Below are 17,875 nucleotides of genomic sequence, written 5' to 3' on the forward strand. Positions count from 1 at the left end.
TTTCCTTCTGTGTATTTCCTTATTATTTACTATAGTATGTTCCCTATTAGAATGTAACATCTCTTGGAGACCAAGACTGTTTTCTTGTTTGACTTTATATCCTCAGCCAAGTAAATTGTATTGCATATAGTAGGCATATAATAAATGTTTCTTGTGTTAGGAAGGAAAAAACAACCAGGCAAAGTACTATAAGAAATTAAAGGAATCTTTTATATCCCACCCAGTGCATGGCAATAGTAATTTAGACAAAGTTATAAATATAGACTTATATGTATGTGTATATTTCTATAGTCTCTGCAGTATAAAGCATTTTCATATATATTTTCTCAGATGTTCCTTACAACCCAAATAAATAGAAGTATTATTATTTTGATTTACAGATGAAGATGCCCTAGTTAAGCAACTTGTCCCAATGTATTCTAGCTAATAAGTTAAAGTAAATACTGAATAAAAGTTTGCCAATAAATTGGTGAGAGAAATGACAGTTCTGTTTTTAAGCTCAGAAGAGAGACCTGACAATTTGAAAAAAAAAAAAAGATCCATAGGTAGTCATCAGAATTTTTTTTTTCTATCCTACAGTTCATGAGGAGGAGACCTATAGTCTTGTTTTTGAAGGGAAATTACAAAATTGTAAGCAAAAACTTTGTAAACTTGGTAACAAGATTATTTTTTTAGGAACTGGGAGATTTATTTGAACTATGTGGAGTCCCAAAGAAATCAAGTGTTTCCTTCCAGGCAGTGGTCATCTTGTTGTCTCTCATAGGTATCACTTTATCTCCTGCTTTGATGCCTTTTCACTGGCTGGCTCTGGGCTGGAGAAAAACAGTTCCTGCCCTCAGAAACCTTACAATCTAATGAATAGATGGTAGCATATAAAAAGAAGTTGTAAAGTAGGTACCAGGGGGCTCTGATATAGGAGCATCTTGTTATTTGGAGTTGAAACCAGACACAGCTTCATTTGCAAAGTGGAATATATAAACACAATGGAATATTATTGCAACATATGATATAGAAAGTTCCAGAGAAACCTATGTTATGTGAATAAATGCGGAGTGAGGTGAGAGAACCAGGAGAACGCTTTGTAAAATAACAGCATTGTAAAGAAAAGCAATTTTGAAATATATAAGAACTCAGATCAATGCAATGACCAGACAGACCCCAGAGGACCAATGCTGAAGCATTCCACTCACCATCTAACAGAGGACTGTTAGATCCAAGATGCAGAATGAAAAATGAATTTCTGGACAAGGCACATGTATGGCTTTGTTTCCTTGGCTATGCTTATTTGTTACAATATTTGTGTTTTTATTTTAATTTTTATTGGATTCGTGGGGAGAATGGCTAGTAATAGATAATGTCGCCAAAAAAAAGTAAGAAGAAAAAGAAATGGAGAGTCATTGAAGTATTTTTTTAAATACTCCAAAGAAATTGGAAAGAAATTCAGAGGGGAAAAACAAACAGCCTCAAATTGAAGGTTACAACTTTGAATTTATCACATACGTGGAAGGAGGATGGTGAAGGAACTTAGTTTATTCCAAATGAGAATTGGTTGACGGAACTGGAGGTATTTACCCTGGAGAAGAGAAGAGAAGGTAGCTGGGATTAATCCTTATCTTGTTTGGACTCAGAGGGTTGAACTACAAATAATGGATAGAGCTACAAAGGACAAAATTAGCTTTGATGTGAGGAAAAACTTACTTTTTTTGTTTGTTTTGTTTTTGTTTTTTTATTTTTTAAACCCTTACCTTCCCTTCTGGAGTCAATACTGTGTATTGGCTCCAAGGCAGAAGAGTGGTAAGGGCTAAGCAATGGGGGTCAAGTGACTTGCCCAGGGTCACATAGCTGGGAAGTATCTGAGGCCAGATTTGAACCTAGGACCTCCTGTCTCTAGGCCTAGCTCTCACTTTTTTTTTAATTAAATTTTATCTTTATTTTATTCTAATAACAATTTTACAAGTTTTCCAAAGTTACATGATTCCATTCCACTGGGTTATTCATGTATTATCACACAAAATATATTTCCGTATTATTTATTTTTGTGAGTAATCTCTTAAAACCCAAACCCCAAGTTATATACCCCAATAAACAAATGATAAATCTTATGTTTTCATCTGCATTTCTACTTCAACAGTTCTTTCTCTAGAGGTGGATAGTATTCTTTTTCTGAGAATCCCTCAGAATTGTTCTTGATCATTGTGTTGCTGTTAGTAGCAAAATCTATCACATTTGATTGTCCCATAGTATTTCAGTTATAGTGTACAATGTTCTTGTTCTGCTTATTTCACTCTGCATCAATTCACATAGGTCTTTCCAGTTCTTTCTGAAATCATCCTGTTCATTATTCCTTATAGCACAATAGTATTCCATCACCATCGTATACCACATTTTTGTTTAGCCATTCCCCAACTGAGGGACATCCCTTTCATTTTGAGGAAAAACTTTCTATTACTGTCACAAAGAAGCATGGGCATCCTCAGAAGGGAATGGATTCCTCATGTTGGAGGTTTTTTTTTTTTCATTATTTTATTCCAGTTACAAATCTACACATACATTTCCCAAGATTACATGATTCATAGTATCTCTCTCCTTTCCCGTAGTTGACAAGCAATTCTGCTGGGACATTGGAGCTTTTAGAGCAAAGACTAAAACTTGTGAGAAAGGATTCTTTGGGGGAATATGGGTTATTATAATATGGTATTGGGTTTTTTTTTTGGGGGGGGGGCTCTTCCAACTCTGAAATCTGTTTCTGTGAAATGTCCCTTTTCTAGCAAAGATAGTAATAAATAGTAGTATTGTGAGTATGACTTGTCTGACTCGAATTATTACCATCTGTCAACAAACATTTTTTTTTGAAAAATTTATTTAATTAGTCAATTTAGAACATTATTCCTTGGTTACAAGAATCATATTCTTTCCCTCCCCTCCCCCATCCCTTCCCATAGCTGACGCGCAATTCCACTGGGTTTTACATGTGTCCTTGATCAGAACCTATTTCCATGTTGTTGATGTTTACACTAAGGTAATCATTTAGTCTACATCCCCAATCATATCCCCCTCAACCCATGTAATCAAGCAGTTGTTTTTCTTCTGTGTTTCTACTCCCACAGATCTTCCTCTGAATGTGGATAGCATTCTTTATCATAAGTCCTTCAGAATTGTCCTGGATCATTGCATTGCCACTAATGGAAAAGTCTATTACATTCGATTGTACCACAGTGTATTATCAGTCTCTGTGTACATTGTTCTGGTTCTGCTCCTTTTGCTCTGCATCACTACCTGGAGGTTGTTCCAGTCTCCATGGAATTCCTCCACTTTATTATTCCTTTGAGCACAATAGTATTCCATCACCAACAGATACCACAATTTGTTCAGCCAATTCCCCAATTGAAGAGCATCCCCTCATTTTCCATTTTTTTGCCACCACAAAGCGCAGCTATGAATATTCTTGCACAAGTCTTTTTATTATCTCTTTGGGGTATAAACCAGCAGTGCTATGGCTGGATCAAAGGGCAGACAGTCTTTTAGTGCCCTTTGGGCATAGTTCAAATTGCCCTCCAGAATGGTTAGATCAATTCACAACTCCACCAGCAATGCATTAATGCCCCAACTTTACCACATCCCCTCCAGCATTTTTTGCTGTCATGTTAGCCAGTCTGCTAGGTGTTCGGTGATACCTCAGATTTGTATTGATTTGCATCTCTCTGATTATAAGAGATTTAGAACACTTTTTTAATGTGCTTATTAATAGTTTTGATTTCTTTATCTGAAAATCACCTATTCTTTATCCCTTGCCCATTTATCAATTGGAGAATGGCTTGATTTTTTTGTACAATTGATTTAGCTGTTTATAAATTTGAGTAATTAGACCTTTGTCAGAGGTTTATGTTATGAAATTTTTTTCCCAACTTGTTTCCCTTCTAATTTTGATTGCATTGGTTTTGTTGGTACAAAAACTTTTTAATTTAATGTAATCAAAATTATTTATTTTATATTTTGTGATTTTTTTTCTAACTCTTGCTTGGTCCTAAATTCTTTCCTTTCCCAAAGATCTGACATGTATTCTATTCCGTGTTCACCTAATTTATAGTTTCCTTCTTTTCAACAAACATTTATTAAGGCCTTACCATGTGCCAGGTATTGTGCTAAGTGCTCAGGATATAAAGAAAAAGCAAAAAAGCAGCCTTGCCCTCAAAGAGATTATAATCTAATGGGGAAATATCATATACACTCATGCACATACACATGCATTTGCCAATGTATACCAAATAGATACAATGTGGAGAAGACATTATTGGGATGGCAGGATTGGGGTTAGCAGGTAAGGGCCCAATAATAACCTCCTACAGAACAATACAGAAGTTATTGTTTACTTGTCTTGAAATGAAGTCAATAGTTCTAATAGGTGGAGAGGTAAGGAGGAAGAACAGTCTAGTCATGGGCTTAGAGATGGTAGGAGTATAATGTCTGAAGAGGAACAGAGACTAATATGGTTGTTTGTAGAGTGTGGAGGGTAGTAATATATAATCAGACTGGAAGAGTCCAGCTTGTGAATGGTATCAAATGCAAAATGAAGTATTTGATATTTGATAGCTAGAGGTAATTTATTTATATGAATTTTATTGCATAAGGAAGTGGCCAGGGGGTGATAGGAAAATCACTTGAGTAGGTGTTGGAAGGAAAAGGGAGAATAGCAATAGTGAGGCCCCAAAAGGATCAATGAAACATTTTTCAACAGACTAAAAGGAATAGAAAGAAGTTCAGAAAAAAGCAGAGACAAGGATTCTTGAAAGTAATGTGTACAATTTATTATTGTTGTCATTATATATGTATATAGACTTTTTTTAGGTAATAAGTTTCAAATGGAGATTCATAGTTTCATATACAGTCTTTTTGTGTTCTGCTTTGTATTTGGAAATGTTCTCTTTTTTTGGTGTTTTATTTCAGAATAAAATCTTTAATTTTAAATCTCTTTGGCAGCTGTGTGAAAGGTGAATTGGAGTGGGAACAGATTTGAGACAGGGAGTCCAATTAGAAAACTGCGGCAATAGTCCAGGTGAGAAGTAATGAGGGACTAAACTAGGGTATTACCTTTGTGAGTGAAAAGGAACATACATAAGAGATATTGTAGAGATATAAATGACCTGATTTGGCAACTACTTGAGCATATAGGGTGAGGGAAAATTAGAAGTAGAGAACGGCACCACAGTTACAAATCTGGGAGACTAGAAGGATAGAATTATACTCAACAATAATAGGAAGTTCAGGAGAGGGGAGGTTTTGAGGAGGGAAAAAGAATGAGATGTTTTGCACATTTAGAACTTGAGACACCAACTTGGACAATCACTTCAGAATGTCCAGTGGACAATTAGTCATGGTTCAGACTAGGGATAAGACAGACAGACAGATAAGACAGAGGAATCATTAACAGAGAGATGAACATTGAATCCTAGGCAGCTGATGAGATTACCAGATTAAGAGAATATGTAGACAAAAGAGCAGAGTCTAGAACAGCTTTGGGAGAGGCTCACAGTTAATGGGATTGGCTTGGGTGAAGATCCAAGAAAGGAGACTGAGGAGTAGTCAGATAGGTAAAAAGAACCATATCTGAGAGGTGAGAATACAGGAGGACTTCAGTAGTTCAGATGCTACAGAGGAGTCTAGAAAGATGAGGATTGGGAAAAAGCCTTTAAATGTGGCAATTAAGAGATAGATCATTGGTAACTTTGGAGAGAACAGGTTCATTGGAATGCTAAGAGTGGAAGTCAGACTGCAGAGGATTTAGAAGAGTGAGGGAGTGTGGGTCAATAAATTAAAAAATTTTGTTAAGGACTTACTGTATGGCAGGTATTGTGCTAAGCAAAGGGGAGATGGAGAGGACTTTATATTTACTGTGTTGTGCGTGGGTGGTAAGAAGAGATTAGTGTGTGTGACTGTGTTGTCAGCTTTGAGGAAGTAAAAGTATTATTGTGTACATATAATTTAAGGTCCTGTCTGAATGGAAGGAATATTATTTCTAACATTAAAGTGGGTGGAGCCATCAAATATGGATTAACTACTTTTGGAAGGTGAGAGAGAATTAGTATTTTGTCATAGGAAGATCGGGATCAGTGAAAGAGCTGGGAATATTTAGCTTTAAAAAGAGAAACCTTCATGGGGACATAACTCACTTTTCTATAGCTGTCAACCTGAAAAAAAAAACAAACCCACAAAACTACCAAAGCAATTATAATAGGGGTCTTTAATTGAGGTAGGAAGATTAATCTAGGAAGAGGTATAGAATCTTAGTCCTGGAACTTCCACTGAACTATAGAATGCAGTATACTTATGTGGGTTTTTGAAGAAGAGAGAAGGGCATAGGCAAGTGATAGCAAACCTTTTAGAGATGGCATGCTGGGCCCTGCCCTCATCCCAACCCCCCAACAAAGTCCCATGCCCCTCACTCCACCCATGTACTGTGCCCCCTCCATATACTGGGTATATGCCCCAACCCCCCTTACCCCACACAGGGAAGGGAGGAAGCACTCCCATTGGACTGGTAGGTGGAAGGGCAGGGGATATGAAAAAATGTCATCAGGCACAGTGGAGAGGGAGAGGGAGGTTGCCTGAGTGCCTACAGAGAGCGCTCTGTATGCTATCTTTGGCACCCGTGCCATGGGTTTGCCATCATTGGCATAGGCCCTGCCACCCACTTGGGAATACATTTGCACTAGCCACAGTCAACCATGCAATAGTTAGGATATAGCAGAGCAGCCTAGATGCAAAAGGAGAAACTAAAACAGAAAGGGTACTTAAGATTTGATTATATCTGCTAATCCTATCTACAGTGATCAGCGGGGTGCTAGAAGGTTTACAGTTCAATTTAAGACAAGGGTCAGTAAAGGGTTACATAAAACCAGGTTGTCATAGTATAAAAAGATTCAAAAAGTACTTTGAAGAGGATTATATGACTTTAATTTCACAATAACCCTTTAAAATAACTGGTACAAGTATTATCAGTCCCTTGTTACAAATAAGGAAATTGAGGTTTAATGAGATTAAGTAATTTACCAAAGGTCACATAGCTAATTTGTATTTGTCAGGACTGGAACCCAGATCTTCTAGACTTCAAATCTAACAAGAAAGTAATCATATGGAAGAGAGATTAACATGTTGTGTAACTTGAAACTAGGACCAACATATAGAAGTTATAAGGAGGCAAATTTCAGCTCGTTATAAGAAAGAATTTTCCAACAATGAGATGGGCTCCTGTCATTGAAGTATTTAAGAAAAGATTGCCACTTGTCAACAATGTTATAGAGGGGATTCCTACACTGGGCATGGGCATCAAATTAAATTATCCCTGAGCAACCTAAGGAAAAGGAACACAAGCATGGCCTCAAGCATGATTTACAATGTTTCTCTGAAGAGGTAAGCAAGAGTTGGAGGAGAGCACTCCTTTCTCTCTACATTAATAACGATTACACTTTTCCTTTGGGGAACCATAAAGGATGTTTTTCCCTTGACTACTCTCATAGTATAGAAATGTCACTGTGACCCAGAGTTAAAGACGTGATAAAGAATTTCCAGGAAAATAAATGAAGATTACATGGAAATCAATTATATGTGACTGGTGTTCTCTGAAGACAACTTTGTTCAGTTTTATTTCCTTTTTGTTTTATACCAGTTCCCCCTGGACCAATTCTTAAAAGTGTTTGAAACCAACTCAACTTGAATGATAAGTAGTAAACTTCCTCAGCTATTGGACCCTTCTAGAAAAATCTTAGGATGTCAGGAAAGGGAGGACTCTTAGAAAATGGAAAATAGACTATTAGATCAAGAAGGAACCATAGAACATAGACCATCAGAACTGGAAAGGACCCTAGAGCCCTAGAATGTTTTCTTTTGACTACTTTGCTATAACACAAAGCTTTATAATAATTGCCAGTGGGGAATAATTTATATAATGGCTACATGGTAAAGGGAAAAACTGAAAGACTCAAGAACCATGATCCATGCAATGGCCAAATGTGATTCCCCAAAACTGACAATGTATCTTATTTTCCAGCTCCTGGCAGAGAGGGCCTGAGTTAGAGGCCTAGGATGAGATATTCATGTTCAGACATGTCATCGTGTAGATTTGTTTTGAATGATTACATATTCAAAGGAGTCTTATTTTTCTTTTTCAGAATGGGAGAGTTGGAGGATAGTGATAGTAAAGATAAGAAAAGGAAAAGAACAAAGATAGCATCAGTTAATAATGTTAAAAAATAGAGGAGAGCAGAAGTTCAATAGAGGACATAGACATAGGACATAGTTCAGTGTTGGAACTATGTTAAATTTTAATTATAAAAAAATCAAGTAATATGTAGAAGGGGAAAAGATAAATTACCTAACAAAAATTCAGTTTCATATACAATCTCCTTTTCCATTTCTTATACATATTGAAATATTCATGTTTTGGAATGTTTAAGTGTATGATAAAAAACATTTTTAAGAAAAAGGTAATTGCCAATGGCTAGGCCAGTGTGAAAGGTTCCCTTTTGAAATTCTAAAATAACTTTTATAATTTTACTTCAAGTTCTGAGTTTGTTAATGACTGTGGAGCTAGAGGTTGTCAGTATTATGGGTGCCAGTGTTTAAAAAGTGACATCAGAAGAAGTCTCCCAATGGTCTAATTAGTTTAATTCAAGTGTGTGGCTTTAAGAATTATGGGTATGTGGATCCCATGAAAGAGAGAGTGTTTGAGACACAGTTCAGATCAGGCATGTGGTTTTAATATTTTTCTTCAAACACCATTGTGTTGTTTGCAACAGAAAATTTAATTTTTCCTGTCGTTCAATAATGAGTTACAGATGTTTTGAACATTATCACTTCTAAATGAGCTTTGACAAACATCTCTTGGAAACCAAATGCTCTATAAATATTGCATATACATTTTTCATTTTCCACCATCCTCTAATTCCCAGGGAAGCACTGAAAAGTATTCCCTTAAGTTATTTCCTGTACATATCAAATGAGAACATTGGGTTAATAGTGAAGAGCTGGGAGTTTCAATCACAACTCTTACATTTTATTTAACTAAGTTACTTTGCACCCCTGATCATTAGGTACTTCCCCTGAAGAAATGGGGAAAGATTAGATTACTTTTGTCATTTCATACTGTCCACAGTCTGTGCTAAGCCAGCTCTGCTTTAGTTAAAATGCTCTATGTTGAATATTGAAAATTCTGTTTTCTATGTTCTAATGTATTTTCCAGACCTAACACTGAGTAGAATATGAAAAAACATACTTTATTGAGTTGGGATCTTCTCAGTTTAGGTTGTTGTCTGTTATTCTGTTCTTTCCTAGTCTACATTTGGCATCAGATAATCTTCCGCGTTCTATGTCTCTTACAAATCTATTCATTGCTATGCAGTCTTACCTTTTATGAACTCTTCATGTAAAAGAGTTAATGTGCATGCTAGCAATGTAAAAAACAAACCAAGAAATGGGTTTTTAATAGTGCTGCCTCTTGCTTATGGCTTTGTTCTTTAAACAAGAATTGACTTCATTTAATTTTGATGATGTGATTATAAAGTTTATAGCCATAAAACTTGAGGAGTGACATCTCAGTTCCCTACAAGAGAAAGATGAGGAAACTTATATCTGTTTTGGTCCATTTGGATTAGTTAAAGAAAAAGAGCATGGGAATTGAATGCCCTTGATCAGTGATTTGTCTTGTGAGATAATTGGTACTTAATAAATGTTTATTGATTGATATAAAAGAAGAAATAGATTTTTTTAAAAACTTGGTCCCAGCAAGAAGTACTAGGAGCAGGGGGAGCTAAGTGGCTCAATGGATAGAGAGCCAGGCCTGGACATTGGAGGTCCTGGGTTCACTTCTAGCCTCAGAAATTTACCAGCTGTGTGACTGTGGACAAGTCACTTGACCTCAGTTGCCTAGCCCTTACCGCTCTTCTACCTTAGAACTGACACTCAGTGTCAATTCTGAGATAGAAGGTAAGAGGTGTTTTTTTTTAAGTGATATAGTTTTATAGGATTCTAAAGGTGACTTTCTCATACCTTCAAAGAGGTGGAAAGTTCACTGGTGCACATAATAGCCATAAGACATAATACAATAGCATTTTTGTCTTCATTTGTTATGAATTCAGGAACTTGGGAAGAAGTTGGATCCACTAACAGATTTTCACACATTTTCAAGGTATTGTTTGGTTATGCTGGTTTTTTCTATTCTTTTCCTTCTTTTTTTGTATTTAGATATTATTTGTTATAAGTATCTTTCTTATAGCAATCCCATGATACTATTGGTACAAATATTCTCATTCTCTGTGTGTATGTGTCTCTCTGTCTCTCTCTCTCATCCATCTATCTCTCTATCTCTCTGCACTTCCAATTTCTTCCTAGCTACTGATTATTTCTGAGCTGACTACAAAGATGCCAACGTCTTCTCCATCCTTAAAATACTTCCTGGCTAGATCCTATCCCCAGAGTCCTCTTTATTTGTCTCCCTATGCTGACTTGAGCTCAAAAAAATGACTGATTTTTTCTTGTATTTCCTGACCAAGACTAGTCTATTTTCAAAGACATGTTCAAAAATATTCATAGCTGCACTCTTTGTGATGGCAAAAAGTTGGAAAATGAGGGGATGCCCTTCAGTTGGGGAATGGCTGAACAAATTGTGGTATATGTTGGTGATGGAATACTATTGTGCTCAAAGGAATAATAAAGTGGAGGAATTCCATGGGAACTGGAATGACCTCCAAGAATTGATGCAGAGCGAAAGGGGCAGAACCAGAAGAACATTGTACACAGAGACGGATAAAATTGCGTGTCAGTGGCAAGAAGGGTGAGGGGAGGGGAGGGAGGGAAATGTGATTCCTGTAACCAAGGAATAATGTTCTAAATTTACTAAATAAATTAATTTAAAAAAAACTAGTCTATTTTCAGTTGCATTTGGTGGCAGGTGAGAGAGTGCTGCCTTTTTCCTATATAAGACTTGATATTCCAAACCTCTCTGAATCAGCATTCAGGCATAATAATTAATATTTACTGGACTGGCCTTCCCTTTATACATAAAGAAACTAAGGCTCAGAAATGGGCGTGACTTCCCCACCATAATGAAGCGTATCAATAATGGAGCCAGCATTCAAGTGCAAATTTTTTGATATTTCTGCCCTACCACACTGTGCCTGTCAAAATACTGCCTCTGTTGTGAACCATTGGGCAAGTTACCCTCCTCTTTGGCCTTCAATTTGATTTGGTCACAGGATTTTAGGACTGGAGGAAATCTTTGAAGAAATCTAATCCTAATCCTTCATTTCCCAGATAAATTCTCCCAGGAAACCTTTATCACAGACCATGTCAATACATGGGAAAATGTGATGGAGTTAAACTACATGATTGCTTAAGTTTCTTACAGCTCTGACATTTTATGATCATCAAATAATTTTATGCCACCTATATGTGTCCTCTGTATGTCACCATCAGTGCCACGCCTCCCAAAACAGATTCTTTCAGGGAATACAAATCCATGAACCAAAATCCCATCTACTTGTTGAAGAAGACATAAAGAGAAGTTATGTCCCTGGGATTTAATGAAGTTGGACCTTCAAGGTTATCTTAGTCCAACTCACTAAATTGATTGCTGAAGTCCCTTCAAGAGTTCTTTGTGATCTGTAAACTCATTTGTTTTGAAAAAGTACTTTGATAACTATTTCAATATAATTTATTTGCTTTGTAATTCTATGTAATTTGTTTTATGCATTTGAAAATATTCTGAAGAGCAGACACGTTGAGGGGGAGTAACCAAGCTGGAGGAGCAAAAACATCACAGCGCATTCCTGGGAAGTCCTCAGCTGCCAGCATCTGATTAGAACCACATCTCTCCCTGTGAGTGGCTAGCTCCGCTCAGGAGTCTAGCGTACAACTGAGTATTTAACCGGCCCACGGGGTCGGCTAGTCTGCCCGGCGGAGGGTTTGGGGATCAGGGGGAAAAGAAATCATGCTCGGAGCCGAAAGGAGTTAGTTTATCACCTTGGATTATGTCCATCTGAGACTCCCCAATTGTGAATCCTTCTGGGATCTCAAAGAATCTCCTGGAGCCAGGGTTCGCATCCAGCTTCTTCAAAATGTCTACTGAAGTAGAGACCAACATAGCCAATGGTCAGCCTGATCAACAAGCAGCAACCCCCAAGCCACCATCAAAGAAAGAAAAAAAGAAAGGTTCAAAGGTGATGGCGTAAAATACAAGGCTAAACTCATTGGCATTGATGATGTGCCAGACGCAAGAGGGGATAAAATGTGTCAAGACTCTATGATAAAATTGAAGGGAATGGCAGGAGCTGCTCATTCTCAGGGACAGCACAAACAGAAGATTTGGCTGAATATTTCTCTCTCTGGAATTAAAATAATTGATGAGAAAACTGGGGTGATCAAGCACGAACATCCTGTAAACAAGATCTCCTTCATTGCCCGAGACATGACAGACAATAGGGCTTTTGGTTATGTGTGTGGAGAAGGACAGCATCAGTTTTTTGCCATAAAAACGGCACAGCAGGCAGAACCATTAGTAGTTGATCTTAAGGACCTTTTTCAAGCCATCTATAATGTCAAGAAAAAGGAAGAAGAAAAAGATAAGAAAAAGACTGAAGAAGCCAACAAGGCCATTGAGAATGGGAATGGAGACCTGCTGACACTTGATAACAGAGCTAGCAAAATGAAATTGGATGTTGACCAGATGGATTTGTTTGGGGACATGTCCACACCTCCCAACCTAAATAGTCCAACAGAGAGCAAAGATATCCTGTTAGTGGATCTAAACTCTGAAATTGGCACCAATCAGAATTCTCTAAGAGAAAATCCCTTCTTAACCAATGTCATCACTTCTTGCTCACTTCCTCGACCAAAGCCGCAGACACCTTTCTTGCCTGAAAATACTTTTTCTGCCAATCTCAACTTCTTTCCCGCCCCTAATCCTGACCCTTTCCGCAATGATCCTTTCACACAAGCAGAACAATCGACACCTTCTTCATTTGATTCTCTCAGACCTCCAGATTAGAAGAGAGTCTGAATAGCTTCTTACTGCTTCCACTGAGTAATTGGTCTCTGAACGGCGATTTTGATTACTTTGGGCAACAGTTTGACCAGATTTCTAATTGAACTGGGAAACAGGAGGCTCAGGCAGGCCAGTGGCCCTTTGCAAGTTTGCAATCCATGCCGGCAATAAGAACTCAGAATGGGGTTCTTGAAAGGGAACAAAATGACCTTCTTATCAAATCTCCCCCCAATTTTTTTGTGGGGAGCCCTCCCAAAGGACTGTCACTACCCAATGGAATAAAGCAGGACACAGAAAACTCTGTCCAGTCCTCCCCACATGACTCCATAACAATTAGCCCACCTCCACAAAGTACCAAACCTGGAAGAGGCAGAAGGACTGCTAAGTGTTCAATGAATGACATGTTTGGGTCAGATATTTTTGCTGCTCCTACCACAGAATCCCCAAATCAGACTTCACCAACAGGCCAACCTACAGTCTTGCAGAACAATCCCATGGGCCTCTTCAGCACTAATGTTCCTTCCCCAGGGGTTCCCTAGCTGGTCTGGGTGGCTTACCAGCAACTACACCTCAGACAGGACCATGGAACCCGCCATCATTAGTTTTCAACCAGTCCACCTCAGTGCTCCCTGGACCCATGATGAATACTCAGCCTTCAGGATTCAGTCAGCCTCTTGCCTTTAGTACAAACCCACCCGTCTCAGGCTGGGATCAGCCGACATCTTTTGGATCCCCCCAGCCATCCTCACCTCCTCCTCTCTGGGGCTCTACCACCAATGTGCCACTAATACGTGGCCATCACAAGTCTCTATGGGGAACCCTTTTCAGAGCAACATATTCCCAGCTGCTGCCACATCAGGTCAGCAGTCTTCTGTGCTTATCTCAGGCTCACCACCTCAGCCCCCTCCCAGAACTACCCCACAGAAAGATATCTCTTGTGATGCCTTTACTGCCTTAGACCCACTTGGGGATAAAGAAATCAAGGAGGTGAAAGAAATGTTTAAGGACTTATAGCTGAGACATCGACCCGCAGTGCCAGCGAGGAAGGGGGAGCAAGCGTCCTCTGGGCCTCAGGAGCCTTCTCCAGTTACTTCACTAGCAAAGTTGGCATTCCACAAGAGAGTGCAGAGCATGATGACTTAGATGCCAATCAGTTGTTGGCCAAGATAAATGAAGCACCAAAGCCATCCCCCAGGCAAAGCACCCCAGTAGCTTCCAAGCCAGTGGAAAGTTCATTTGAGAACCTTTTTGCAATAGATCCTTTCCGTTCTCCATCACAAGCACCCACTGTGTCTCATCAGCCAACATCTCCTCATCTATATGGGGATCCTTTTGGAAATCGATTTGCATAACTTCTGATTTTGGTGCATTACCTATCAAGATAAATAAAAAGATTGGCCACATTTGCCAAGGACAAAGCTACTAGTGGGACAACTTGTCTTGCTCCAGCTTCAACATACGTTACCTTTTGCCTTATTCCTTGATGGCTTTTTTTTTTTTTACTTATAGAGATATCTTCTCACTTTTTGCCCAGACATAAAGCTAAGCCTCAAAGCTGTGGCTTGAAACATAAGATGCAAGAACCTGATCTTCCAAGTCTTAAAAAAACAAATGAAGCCAAAAGAATTTCTCCAGTAGGGGAGAGGAGATGGGGGAAGAGGGGACTGTGCCCACCAGTAGTTTCCTGAATTTTCCCAAAACCCCTGGCATCTCCCCAAAGGATAAATATCAAATAATACCATCTCATACACTTCCTTTCAGAACTTCTGCTCTGCTAACAAGTTTTGGAGTTACCTTCACTTAAGGTTTAGAATTTCAGTGGGGTTTTTCCCTGTTTTTTTTTTTTCCCAAAGGCTAAGAAATTTATGGTTGAAAAAGGACTGAGCACTTATTGAAAAATAGGAAGCCATGCTTTCCCTCTCCTCTCTCCTTCCTTCTCCAGTTGCAGAGAATTGTGATGAAAGTAAATTAAAACAAGTCCTTCAACCCTTCCTAGGATTGTAATTGTCACATCTTACATCTCTAGATCCCACTTTTCAAAAGATGAAAATGCCTTTTAAAGTTCACTTTTTGGAAAATCTCCCAGTCCTCTTTGCAGGATTGGCTGAATTTATTTCCTTTGGCCCCAAAACTATAGCAAATCATGGGTAAGCATGTTGTGGGGAGGCTAGTTTTCTTCTCCCCACCCTCCAACATCCATCCTATGATATGATTCCTAAGGTTTCATTTATTTTGACCTAATGCTGTCACTTTCCCCCATTTGTAGAGCTGGCAAGATTCTGTTGGTTTGTGGGGAAATCGTCTCTTTATGAAATCACAGATCTGACACTCTTTCTAAGCCTTTTGGTTAATAGAGAGGGTGTAGTCACTTAATCACAGTTACTCACCTAGTAGGCACATATTTCTTTTCCTTAACTGATTATGAGGGCCCCATCTTAAATTAACGTTCTAGAATCCAGACTTTTTGATCCAATTTTTCAGTGAGCCTGCTACAAGTCTACTCATGATATGCTGAAGGTCAGTCCATATATTAAATGAAGTAATTGACCCAAATGGCTCTGGAGGTTTTGGTGGTTACATTGGGCCCTTTGAAGTACCTGGGTAACTTTCTTCAAACAACAGGTCAGAGATTGGTAAAGAGAAAAATTTGATAAGACATGTCTAGAACCTGAAGTGTCTGAAAATATTGTTTATAGCAATGGCCATATCAACCTTTTTTTTCCTCTTTTTGAAAAACCAAAAACAAACTTGAACTCTTTCCCAGTACATTTTGTATCTCTATTTTTAGCACAATTATGAAAAAGAATTTTTGCCAAAATGAGTTTTGTATTGCGTGTGTGTTATTGTTATTGCTTGTCTTTGACCCTTAACTCTCAGGTTCTTGTGGGTGTTAAAACATCCACATTCAATGTTAATTTGGGGTGGAGGAAAAGGATACCTACCTGCACTGGCCAACCAGTTGGTAGATTCATGAACCTCTATTGATTTAACCCTAAATCCTAAATAAATGTCTAAGGTAAAGTTAGAGTGATATGTTTAATGGTAATAGCTATCAGTGTATAGACTTAACTTTTCTGTCTGGCTTTCTGCTCAACCATTTAAAAATATGAACTTTAAATAGTATTTTAACGTCCAAATACCTAAACTTGTGCTAAAACTGGAGACAATTATTTGTAGGTAACTGGGATTTTTTTAAAGTAATTTCTTGAAACAATTTCAGCCACACATGTCCTGTACAGATCTATTTTTCTCCTGTGCACTTTTCTGTAATGCAAATAAAGCTATGAATTTACTCCATCTCAATAAACTGGAAATGCAGAAAGAAAAAAAAAAGAAAATATTCTGAAAAGGGATCTGTGGACTTCACCAGACAGACAGACAAACAGGGCCATGCTTTATCTAGGTGAACATCCCTAAGCACAGACCATCTGGCCTCTTTGAACACCTTCAGTGATAGGGATTTTGTCTCGAAGTCTGACCATTTCATTGTTAGACAGCAGGTCAATATTAAAAAATTCTTACCTACAAAGAAATTTGCTTCCCAATAATGCCCTCCCATTGATCTGAATTGTTTCCTAGGGGTCAGGTAGAATAGATAAAAAGTGGTGGACTTTTTTTTTTTAAACCCTTACCTTCCATCTTGGAGTCAATACTGTGTATTGGCTCCAAGGCAGAAGAGTGGTAAGGCTAGGCAATGGGGGTCAAGTGACTTGCCCAGGGTCACACAAAAGTGGTGGACTTTTAAGGCCCATTTCATCTCTGATATAGTAATGATAATAATAATAGGTTTAAGGTTTGTAAAGCACTGTTTCAGATATCTCATTTTATCCTCATAACAATCTTAGGAAGTCAATGCTATTTTTATACCTATTTTGTGGATAAGAAAACAAAATATATGTAAGTTGTGACTTGCCCATTGTCACACAACTAGAAAATATGGTTCCCAATTCCAGGGCCACCACTCTATCCAGTGAACCACTTCAATACCTCAGCCAACTTCTGGGATTCCAAAAAGAATCCTATACTCTGACCTCCATGAGTGAAATGTAAATAATTAAAAGGGAGCTTAGAAATCACTTTGTCTCTGGCACCCTTATTTTGTAGAAGAAGAAAATGAGACCTAGAAATGAAATGCCTTGCCTAAATCACCCGGATCCAGAAGAGTAATCGAGGTTTCCAGGCATCGCTTAGCTTCCCCTAATTAAATTATTATTCCAGACATTTTCAGAATGCTTTTTGCCCAGGAAGGAGGACTGTTGATCAAGGCAGTAACTGCTATGATACTACTGCTTTGCATGTGGTGAATGAACTTCTAGACCTAGGGGAAGAAGATCATCTCCTCAGAAAAGAGGTGATTGTTTAAGCCTTATTATTTAATAAACTTGTATACTGTCCCTTAGAATGGTGAGTATGAAAGCTTTGATACACCATGACTCCTTTAAAAACTACTCTAAATGCTTCTTTCATTTTTATGATCCATCATATCAAGTAATACTAGCTTACATTCATAAAGTATTTTCTTTACAACTTCCATGAGAGGCAAGTAGTATAAATACTATTACTCCTCTCTTAAAGAAGAAGAAGAAACCAAAGCTCATTGTGACTTGTCCAAGGTCTCATGGCTATTAAGTATTGGAGCCAGGACTCAAAGCCAATACCTATTTCACTACATGATGGCTCTTCTCAGGATAAAATGTTTTGGCCACTCTACTCCTGGGAAATTAAATCTATAATACACCTTTTTAAAAGATACATTCAGCAAGGAAGTCACCTCACAAACATGTAACAGTCCACACCTGTGTATGCACAAGGAAGATAATTAATCTGTAAGGATTGTCTTAG

General features: G+C 38.1%; 1 protein-coding gene and 1 pseudogene across 2 annotated transcripts in view; both read left to right on the forward strand.

Moving 5' to 3' along the window:
- The window catches only part of GALNT10 (polypeptide N-acetylgalactosaminyltransferase 10), a 175,903-nt gene that overhangs the window by 39,055 nt on the left and 118,973 nt on the right, over positions 1 to 17,875 (forward strand). The gene's annotated exons all lie outside the window — the stretch shown is intronic.
- On the forward strand, positions 10,975 to 14,455 carry LOC130456380 (disabled homolog 2-like; annotated as a pseudogene).

The sequence above is a fragment of the Monodelphis domestica genome, chromosome 1 (genome assembly GCF_027887165.1).
Source record: "Monodelphis domestica isolate mMonDom1 chromosome 1, mMonDom1.pri, whole genome shotgun sequence".
Lineage (NCBI taxonomy): Eukaryota > Metazoa > Chordata > Mammalia > Didelphimorphia > Didelphidae > Monodelphis > Monodelphis domestica.